General features: G+C 34.2%; 1 protein-coding gene and 1 long non-coding RNA gene across 2 annotated transcripts in view; one reads left to right on the forward strand and one right to left on the reverse strand.

The window, feature by feature from the left end:
• The first annotated feature begins 5775 nt into the window (after nt 1-5775).
• On the forward strand, nt 5776-7357 carry LOC130681232 (uncharacterized). Its single transcript, XR_008994314.1, has 2 exons — nt 5776-6588; nt 6919-7357. It is a non-coding gene; the product is annotated as an uncharacterized LOC130681232 (long non-coding RNA).
• A 2367-nt stretch (nt 7358-9724) lies between these two features.
• Nucleotides 9725-10692, reverse strand: part of ANKRD66 (ankyrin repeat domain 66) — a 29968-nt gene continuing 29000 nt past the window's right edge. Inside the window, exon 5 of the transcript XR_008994313.1 lies at nt 9725-10667. The gene's annotated coding sequence lies outside the window, so the exon portion shown is untranslated. The remainder of the gene's footprint in view (nt 10668-10692) is intronic.

Consider the following 10692-nt stretch of genomic DNA (forward strand, 5'->3'; position numbering starts at 1 on the left):
TGCTTTCTTTCCCACAATGACCTTGTATGCATCTCTTTGCCATTTGGTTTGCCCAGCTCTGGCATCCCTACTTTGTAGGCATATATTCTTCATTTACTCACAGAGCTAGCAGAGAACTGGACACCTAAAAGGAGGTTAGAGCATGACTTCATACTCCCGCTGCATCTGCTATGGCAGAGGGCCTCTTGGTTAGACGCTTGTTCTTTCTCCCCACCTCAGTCTTACAAGGTAACCCTTGGAAGACTGTATTTGTCAAGGGGGAGGGAGTGGAATGGAAAAGTGTGGGCAAACTATGAGTAGCTTGCAGAGCTGTGTCTGCATTAGATCTTTGTTGATATGTTAAGTTAGATGCATTCATGGGAGTTTCTCACACTTTTTCATTTTACTCCTTCACATTTTGAAATGTCATCAAATACAGTATCTGTGAGATCAAGACAGTGTTAGTATAATCCTGGCCCAGCAGTGTAAATCTCAGTGTCTTCAGTCTGTCAGATGAGAGGTTACCCTGTGCTTCCAAAGCCTTCTGTGCTGACTTTTTCATGGCACTTTAATGTTGTTTTGCAATTGTCTTTGACCACTTTGTCATCCTGCCAACTTAAAAGCTCCTTTTGGCAAAAACTGTTGCATTCCTGAAATCTATCATGGGGCTAAGGCAATAACAGCTGAATGAATAAATAAAAGAGTGAATTTTATTTTTCTAAGAAGTTAGACTTTAAAGTTAAGACTATAAACTCATTCTTAAAAATTCAATTCTATTTTCCAAATTCGAATTCATGTTTCATATTCATGATAGAAGAAAAATACATATTTGGTTTAAAAATATCTAACAACGTCTAGCTCAAATGTCTCTTCCTCATGACCCTACTTGAATTGATTATTTCTTCTATTTGTATGCCTCTGTTATCTATCAATCTATCATATTTTGCATTTTTTAAAACCATTTCTCCTTTCTACCAGAGTGTGAACTTCTTGAAAGCAGGGACTCTTCTGCATTTTTATATTCTCAATGCCAATTGAGCACAATTGCTGGAATGGGATTTTACAAACATACCATAAATGTTTAACAAAATAATACATAGATAATCTGGGACTCTGTTCTTTATAGTGAAAGGAAGGAGTTTGTTACAAAATGGTCTTATTATTTGGAACTGTTTGATCATCACAGGCAGCAATGGAGATTTCACTTAATCCTCTATTTCAGTTCAAGCAGTATAACCAAACTCTGTTACAGAGACCACAGACTTGTATATATCCTAGAGGTCAAGGTGTATCATGTAGCCATTATGGGCTGAAAGACTTTTCCTCCCATTCTTCCAGATATTTCCAGTGTTCCGCCATCTGTGTCTGGGGTATGTAGCTTTATTTTGCTCTGTCTTGATATTCTGCTGGGCAGGGAACTTAAGAAATCAGATCATTGCACTGTGAAGACTAAGCTCCTGCTGTATATAGTTCCCATACTTTTATTAAGCAAAATAGTTTGAGTTCCATACAGTAAAAAACTTCCTTCTATTAGGCTTCACAGCCCTTTGGCATCAGAAAAGGTGAGAGAGGGAATATCCTATCTTAATACAAATATTTAAGAGTTAAAAAAGAAGAGGATAAGGTGAGGAGTAGATTGTGTCTGAGAGGTATTTGGATACTATATTGTGAATTATTTTAATATAATTTTATGGGAACAAGATGCAGAGTAATTGAGCAAAACAGATAAATAATGTTTATTTTGTGTTATTTAGATCTCCATGTATCAAGAATTCTAAGCAAAAACACAGTGAACTTTATGGTCTATAGTTTCTATGCCACTATTTAGCCCTGTTTAAAGATGTTTACTTAAATTAAAAAATTTTTTTTAAAATTCTTTAAGTGAGAAACACCCTGTTAAGAGAATGAAAAGACAAACTAAGAGAAAGGACAGGGAGAAAATATTTGCAAACCACATATCTGACAAAGGACTTGTATCTACAATATATAAAGTCTTCTCAAAAGTCAGTAAAAAAAAATTCCAGTTTGAAAATGGGCAAAAGTATGGAAAGACATTTCACTGCAGAGGATATACTGACAATAAAGAAGAACATGAAAAGATGTTCAACGTCATTTGCTGTTAGGGAAAACAAAATCATAATCATACACACACCTGTGATAACAACTAAACTAAAAAGCAGTGATAACATCAACACTGGGCAGAATGTGGGGAAACTGGATCACTCTTATTGCTGATGGGAATGTAAAATGGTACAGCCACTTTAAAAAAATTAAATATGAACATGCCATATGACCTGGCAACTGAACCCTTGAGTATTTATCCCAGATAAATGAAAACTTTTGTTCATGCAAAAAGTGTACACAAATGTTTATAGCAGCTGTATTCCTAATGACCAAAAGCTGGAAACAATCCAGGGGTCCTTCAACAAACAAATGTTTAAATAGTGATGCATTCATGCCATGGGATATATACTACAGCAATGAAAAGGAAAAATGAACTCCTGATACATGCAACACCTTGGAATCCTCTCAAGGGCATTTTGCTGAGTGAAAAAACAAAACCAAAACCCAAAGGTCACATACTGTGTGATTCCATTTCTATACTATTCTTTAATTAACAAAAATATAAAGAACAAATTAGTTGCCAGGAGTTAGGGATGGTGGGAGAGGGGATGAGTGACTATGAGGGGGTGGCATGAAGGAGCCTTGTGATTAGACTGTTCTGGATCTTGAATGTGGTGGTGATTACAGATGCTCACAAAGGTGATAAAATTGCATAGAACTACACACACACACACACGTGCATGTAAAAAATCTGAATCTATGGATTCCTTCAGATTTTCTACATGGTATCATGTCTCATGCCTTCCTTACTAATATATATGCCTTTTATTTCTCTTCTTGCCTCACTGTAATGGCGAAGAACTCCAGTACAGATTTGAAAAGAAATGGTGAGAATGGATAGCCTTGTCTTGTTCCTGATTTAGGGAGAAATTCATCAGTTTTTCACCAGTTTGATGTTAGCCATGGGTTTTACTTAGATATTTACCAGGTTGAGCAAATTCCCTTCATTTACTAGTTTGTTGAGACCTTTGTCATGAATAGATACTGTATTTTATCATATACTCTTCCATATTCCATTGAGATGATTTTTTGTTTGTTAATAAGGTGAATTATAGTGACTGATATTTGAATGTTGAATCCATCTTTTATTTCTGGAAGAAAAAAACCCACTTAGGTATATTCTTTTTATAATGCTTAATACAATATGTTAAATTTTTTCACATCTGTACCCATGGACATTTTTTTCATATTTTTTTGTGGTAGTAAAATATTCATAACTTACCATTTTTTTTTTGAGAGGGCATCTCTCATATTTATTGATCAAATGGTTGTTAACAACAATAAAATTCTGTATAGGGGACTCAATACTCAATGCACAATCATTAATCCACCCCAAGCCTAATTCTCGTCAGTCTCCAATCTTCTGAAGCATAACGAACAAGTTCTTACATGGTGAACAAATTCTTACATAGTGAATAAGTTCTTACATGGTGAACAGTACAAGGGCAGTCATCACAAAAACTTTCGGTTTTGATCACGCATTATGAACTATAAACAATCAGGTCAAATATGAATATTCATTTGATTTTTATACTTGATTTATATGTGAATCCCACATTTCTCCCTTATTATTATTATTATTATTATTATTATTATTATTTTTAATAAAATGCTGAAGTGGTAGGTAGATGCAAGATAAAGGTAGAAAACATAGTTTAGTGTTGTAAGAGAGCAAATGTAGATGATCAGGTGTGTGCCTGTAGACTAAGTGTTAATCCAAGCTAGACAAGGGCAATAAAACATCCACGGATGCAGAAGATTTCTCTCAAAACAGGGGGGGTAAGGTTCTAAGCCTCACCTCTGTTGATAACTTACCATTTTAACAATTTCTAAGTGTTTAGCTCAGTGGCATTAAGTACATTCTCATTGTTGTGCAACCATCACCACTGTCCATCTCTAGAACTTTTTCATCATCCCAAACTGAAACTCTGCACCCATTAAAAACTAATTTCTCATTTTCCTCCACTCTAGTCCCTGATAACCAGTATTCTGCTTCCTGTTTTTATGAACTTGATTATTCTAGGTATTTCATATAAGTAGAATAATAAAATATGTGCCTACTTGTGTCTGCCTTATTTCACTTAGCATGATGTTTTCAAAATTCATCCATGTTGGAGCATGTCTCAGAACTTCCTTCCTTTTTAAGGCTGAATAATATTACATGGTGTGTATATACCACATTTTATTTATCCATTCATACATTCATCTGTCAATGGATATTGGGATTGTTTCCACTTTTGGCTATGTAAAAAACCCTATGGACATTGGTGTACAAATATCTACTCAAGTCCTTGCTTCAATTCTTTTGGGTATATACCTAGAAGGGGAATTGCTGGATCATATGATAATTCTATGCTTATTTTTTTAAGGAACCTCCATACTGTTTTGTTTAGTAGTTTAGCCATTTTATATTCTCACCAGCAATGCACAAGGGTTCTAATTTCTCCACATTCTCACAAACACTTATTATTATTACTTTTTTTAATAACAGTCATCCTGATGAGTATGAAGTGGTGCTCATGGATTTTTGCATCTATGTTCATAAAATACATTAGTCTGTAGTTTCTTTTTTATAAATGGATTTAAGCATTTTGATAATAAGGAAAGAAATGGGAAGTCAAGGATGACCTGTGATTTCTTGGCTGCAATAGTGGGTGTGTAGTGCGACAGGGAATCCTGGAGGAAGAGCAGATTTTACAAGCAAAATAGGAAGGATTCAGACAAAATATACTGATTTAATGTTGGGGAATTTGAGCTCACAAAGACTGTGGGTCATCTTGGTGGAAATATACAGTAAGCAATTGAAAAAACATGACTAATGTTTGAGAAATGAGTAGGAGCAGAAACACAGATAGTGGTAACATCCACCATTTATTTATTGAGAGCCTATTCCATGCTTGGGAATTACCAACCTAAATGTAGTGGCTGAAATCACAGAATGTGTGGTTCTTCCTAGAAAAAGCAAAAATTGAGAAGAGGGTCAAGAACAGAACTTTGAAGAACCAAAATTTAAAGGACTGGTAATCAGTATTCTATTTTTTGTTAGCAAAGAAACAGTGAATAGAGACTGAAAAAAATATAAGTGACAGGAAGGAATAAATAGTATCATAGAAATCAAATAGAACATGGTGTTAAAAAAAAAGAGAGAATAATTTGTCAGTGTTTAAAAAACTCCATTTTATTTTCCTGTTCTATCCTCAGCCAGTGAACATGTTCACCACTCTAATTATTAGTTATCTATTTCCTTTAGTCACAGCAAAACTGGATTAATAGGGAAAATGGGATTAATAGCAGAACTGGATTTATTATAAATAAGTACATTTACAGCAACAAGGTATGAGCATTTTTTTGCAAATATAAATTTTTCAAATCTGACATCCTAAATTAAGCCTGTTTCTATTTCAGTTGTCAAAAGATTGAAATTTAAAAATCATCTCTACATTTGCCATCATTTAAAAAAATGCAACAGAAAACAAAACCCTTAACAACCAATTAGATGTTTTAGAACATTTATTTTAAAAAGCAGAATAACACACTATATTTACTCACATGTATTCCTGTTACCAGATATTTTCAGCAAACAGACATCTTTAAGCATCTTCATCTGCTTTTATCAAACCTTCAAAGTGGCTCCTGCTGCTGTTGACAATCACAGCAGCCTGTTGGGGGTAAAGTATGGGGAGAGAAAAATAATCATGCATTCTTCAAAATTCAGAAATAATAAAATAATTGAGTGGGTAAAATGTGCATTTGTAGGGTGTTGATGAAGGCCAAAATAGTGATACAATTTCCATGCACACTCTAAAATGGAGAATACAAACTCATCATTTATTTATTAACCACTATTAATCAACTAATCAAATATTTTGTATTATTTAAAACTACCAAATTCTAGACTTTTATGGAATAGCTGTTAAACTGATGAGTACTTCTCGAAAAATTATAATTGCATATGTTGAAACACAATCTTTTGAAAATGCAGGTAAGCACTTAACATGATAAAGAATCTCATGAAATCGTGTTACTGACCCAACATAATTATTCTGAAAGTATCAAGAGAACAACATAACGACTTAATCATGTGTGCACAAATGTTTTTCTCTCTCCAACCCCCAAAAATCTCTGAATTCAACAAATAGCTAATTGGCTTCTATTTGAAGTTTATAAGAAGAACCGAGATGTGTTACATGGTCCTTCCTTGCAAGCAGCTCATTCTATATAGGAGCAGCAGGCATACCACACATACAGAAATACATCCACAGTAGGACAAGGAATGAGACGTGGAGGTGTAGAAATGTTGAAGCCTTCAGAGATCATTCTAGATATTAAAGTAGGATTTAAACAATGAAAATGAAGAATGAGTGGTGGCAGTGGGAGGAAAGTTGGGCAAAAGCACAGCATGAACACTGCATGAGAAGCAGCCAAGTGAAGAGCATCTCCAGAAAAATAAGTGGAGCCATGCATTTGCAAGGAGGTGGAATGCAGGTATGCAGTGAAATGCAGAGGTTAGAAAAACAGGTTGCAGTCAGATTGAGGGGTCTTAGATACAATATTAAAAGATGTTAATTTTTATTTTGTGTGTATAAAGGGTCATTTGAAGGTTAGAATAGGAGTAACATGCTCAGAGTTGTCTGAAGGCAGATGAATCTGCTACTCGGAAGGAAGGTTTCTATGTAAGACCTCCAGCCATATAAAGTTTGTATCATACTTTAAGGCCTGAATAAACCTTTCCTGATCTTGAAATATGAGATACTAATTAAATACAGGAAAACACAAATCCCAATAAAATTTTTAAAAATCCTATTGTTTTCACAGGACATAAAGTATAATGGCCCCCTTCAAGTAAATGCAAGTTAAGATTCAAGAGTTCAATCACGTCATCTTATAAAGGAAATGGAATAATGGAAACCAAGAGAAGCAGAAGGACTTGCTTATAATCATACCACTCTTTCAGAAGTAGAACCCAAACTTGATAAAGGTCTTTAGAATCCAGGTTCAGTCTTTCCTCCACATTACCTGGTATTTAATAATGATATATATTTGGTAATCATTCTTAAAGAGTCATGGTTTCATTAGAGAGAAGAGAATTGAAGACTCCCCTAATTTTTTGAACCATCAAGCATTAAAATAAAACATTTTTCAGTGGAGTTCCTGAGGAATTCTGTTTTCATTAACTGTTAAGAGAATTACATGTATAATTAAGGGAAGAACATGTATTTCAATTTAAATTAATGGTTGTGCTTAAAAATTTGAAGATGACAGACAGAAAATTCTTTTTTATATTTAAAATCTCCCTGAATTTGTTGCCTTTTTTCTTAGCAAAGTGAAATTTCAGACTAGTTTTACAATGATCACAGATTAAAATAATGAAGACAAAATTAATTTATTCATGTTACATGTAACTATAATCAACTTTTGTTGAGTACCTAACAGCAAAGAAATGCTACTGAAAGTAGAGATTTATAATAAAAACAAGATACAGTCCTCCTGTTAGTGGCTTATAATCAAATAGGATTTGGAGTACTTGATAAAGATACACTATTTTGCACTAAAAACATATTTAAAAAGTGTTATCTCTATTTAGATATACCTGCTAATTCACTTCTGCATATAAAGAGCAAGAACTGTATAGAACTAAAAAGAAATTTCAATAAGAAAAAAATCATTTGGGAAAAGAAAAAATGTGGAAGTTAAGCAAAAGACAAGTCGATGCTAAGTATTATCAATGCTGAGCTGAAGATAAATACCACATATAACAGTAGTATAGTAAGAAAATGAGATTCAAACAGTTAAGTCTCTTAGTATGGACACAAACTTATGAAATTTTTATTCCTATTTACTGTGGACTGTTTTGGAGAGGAACAGGGTGATTTAAGTTGTTAAAAATAAATGAAAGTTCCAAGATACATGAATGAATATGATTTCACTGGATAGTATGAATGTGATGGGATATATGTGCTGGGTAATAGGCTTTGATCAGACTATGGAGGGTCTTAATGTTCAGCTAATGCATGGTGAGCCCATTCTAAAACTTGTGCTCAAATTAATTTAAAATGTATAAGACAAAAATGCCATAAAGAAAAAATCTGTTTTTGGAAGATTCAAGATCACTGGACTGGGTGGTTGTGAAAATGACATAAAGCATTTACTCAGTACCTAATTGGTGTACAATAACTGTCAACTGTAATAATAAGTAGGAAACCTGTATTTTTGTATCCTGGCTCTGCTACTAAGAAGCTTATCAGTTTCCTAATATGTAAAATGTGAGGGTTAAGCTAGGTGATCCCAAGGGGTCATTCATTTCAGGTTAAAAATTTCCAATTATTCGTATTGAATCCAGATACCAAGAACAGTCTCAGTACTTAAGCAATGTTTTCACTCCAAGCCCCTCAAAGAATAAAACTTAATATTTTTTTTCATGGTCCAGCTTGAATGTTAAGTATTCTGATAGAGTCTTTACTTAATTAAAAAATTATAAAACATAAAAAGCAGAAGTTCCTTAAAGTGGTTCCAATGCAGAACACTTGGGATGCTTAAGTACATAGTTTAAACATATTTAACAACTCAATTCATACAGACACACAAACACAATGGAAAAACAGACCACCTAAAGATTTTAAAAAATTTATTTATTTATTTATTTATTTAGTTTTTTGAGAGGGCATCTCTCATATTTATTGATTAAATGGTTGTTAACAACAATAAAATTCTGTATAGGGGACTCAATGCACAATCATTAATCAACCCCAAGCCTAATTCTCAACAGTCTCCAATCTTCTGAAGCATAACGAACAAGTTCTTACATGGTGAACAAGTTCTTACATAGTGAATAAGTTCTTACATGGTGAACAGTGCAAGGGCAGTCATATCACAGAAACTTTCGGTTTTGATCACGCATCATGTACTATAAACAATCAAGTCAGATATGATTATTCATTTGATTTTTATACTTGATTTATATGTGAATCCCACGTTTCTCCCCCCGTTTTCTTTTAATGAAATGCTGAATTGGTAGGTAGATGCAAGATAAAGGTAGAAAACATGATTTAGTGCTGTAAGAGGGCAAATGTAGATGATCAGGTCTGTGCCTATAGACTAAATATTAATCCAAACTAGACAAGGGCAACAAAACATCCATGGATGCAGAAGATTTCTCTCAAAACAGGGGGGTGAGGTTCTAAGCCTCACCTCTGTGGATCCCCAATTTCTCACCTGATGGCCCCCCTGCAACTGTGCCTGTCTTAGGTTGCCTAAAAATTTTTAAGAGATTAAACTCCACATTTTACAAATTCTATAGGAAAACAATGAGCCACTGCGTATTAGTACATCACATTAAAATATATATTAAAATATATTTCCCTTCCTAAATGGCACTGATTAAACATTAGTGCAATCACAGAGCACTTGTAAATGTTTTCTGTTCAACATCATTCATGTCCATGATGACAAATTCTGTTTGGTCAGCTCTAACGTCTTTCTTGGATCTGAGATTTTCGAGTTTTCCTATTTCGGCAATTACAGCCTCTATCCATAACTGTGGCATCCATCCAGAAATGCCTCCTGTCCTGAGTTTGGGGCAGGTGGTATACAGGTGAATCTGAAATCTCTCACCGTTCTAAAATAAGAAAAGGGATTGGATTCAGCGACTGGAGACATAACTTACCACAGGCAGTTTATATTTATCACTTTTTAAAGGGAGGAAGTTTTGTCAAACTGATTAAGATTCAGGCTAGAGACAACTTTAGTGTGATTTCTGAGTTCTCTCTCTCTCTTTAGAGCCTTTAATGCTAGAAAAGAGATAAGAAAGAATGCATGTCAGAATGGGCCAACTTCGTCTCAGCCTTGTTTTTAAAATGCCAAGGAAAGGCTGGTAACAGAAGTCACTTAATAAAAAGGATCTATCTATCTGAGCTTTAATCAAATAAGTAGATTTTTAAAAAACATATTGAGATTCTTGAGAGCTAGCAACAAATTCAAGTTGCAATGCGATATGTAACAAAGCAAACACTTCTTTGTTTTTGTCAAGATTCAGTCTGTGGCTGTCTGGAGGTCCTCAGCATGTGCAGTGAAATGCTAACCAATTCACAAAAATCTAACAATGGGAAACTGACAGAAAGAAGGTTCCTTCCTTGAAATCCAAATATCATCTCAACTTGATTTTTTTCATTCTCCTGGCAAGAAAAGGTATATCAACTTCCTTCAACACAAGGGAAATTCAAACTGTTTATTCATGAATTTTCATTTACTTCCCTATAATTTACAGTATATACACTTTCACAACAGACAAAATGAATTACCAAATTTTAATTGAAAATAGACATTATAGGCTAAATACATTTCTTAATCACCATGTATCTATATATTCTTCCACATCCCTATTGTCTACTTCAGATCTGAGATGCTGTCTCCCTCCTGGCAAGTCTCCTCTAAGCAGTCTCCTCAGAATAGAATAGCGTCTAGAAGGTTGGATCTTCTTGCCCAAGGTAAGTGATCAGAATCGATTCTTCTTTAAAAAGTGCAGTGCTGGGTCTCACTGGGTGGCCTTGCGTGATCCAATCAGATTGCTTTTGAACAAAAAGAGGAGTAAAA

Source organism: Manis pentadactyla, chromosome 16 (genome assembly GCF_030020395.1).
Source record: "Manis pentadactyla isolate mManPen7 chromosome 16, mManPen7.hap1, whole genome shotgun sequence".
Taxonomy (NCBI): Eukaryota; Metazoa; Chordata; class Mammalia; order Pholidota; family Manidae; genus Manis; species Manis pentadactyla.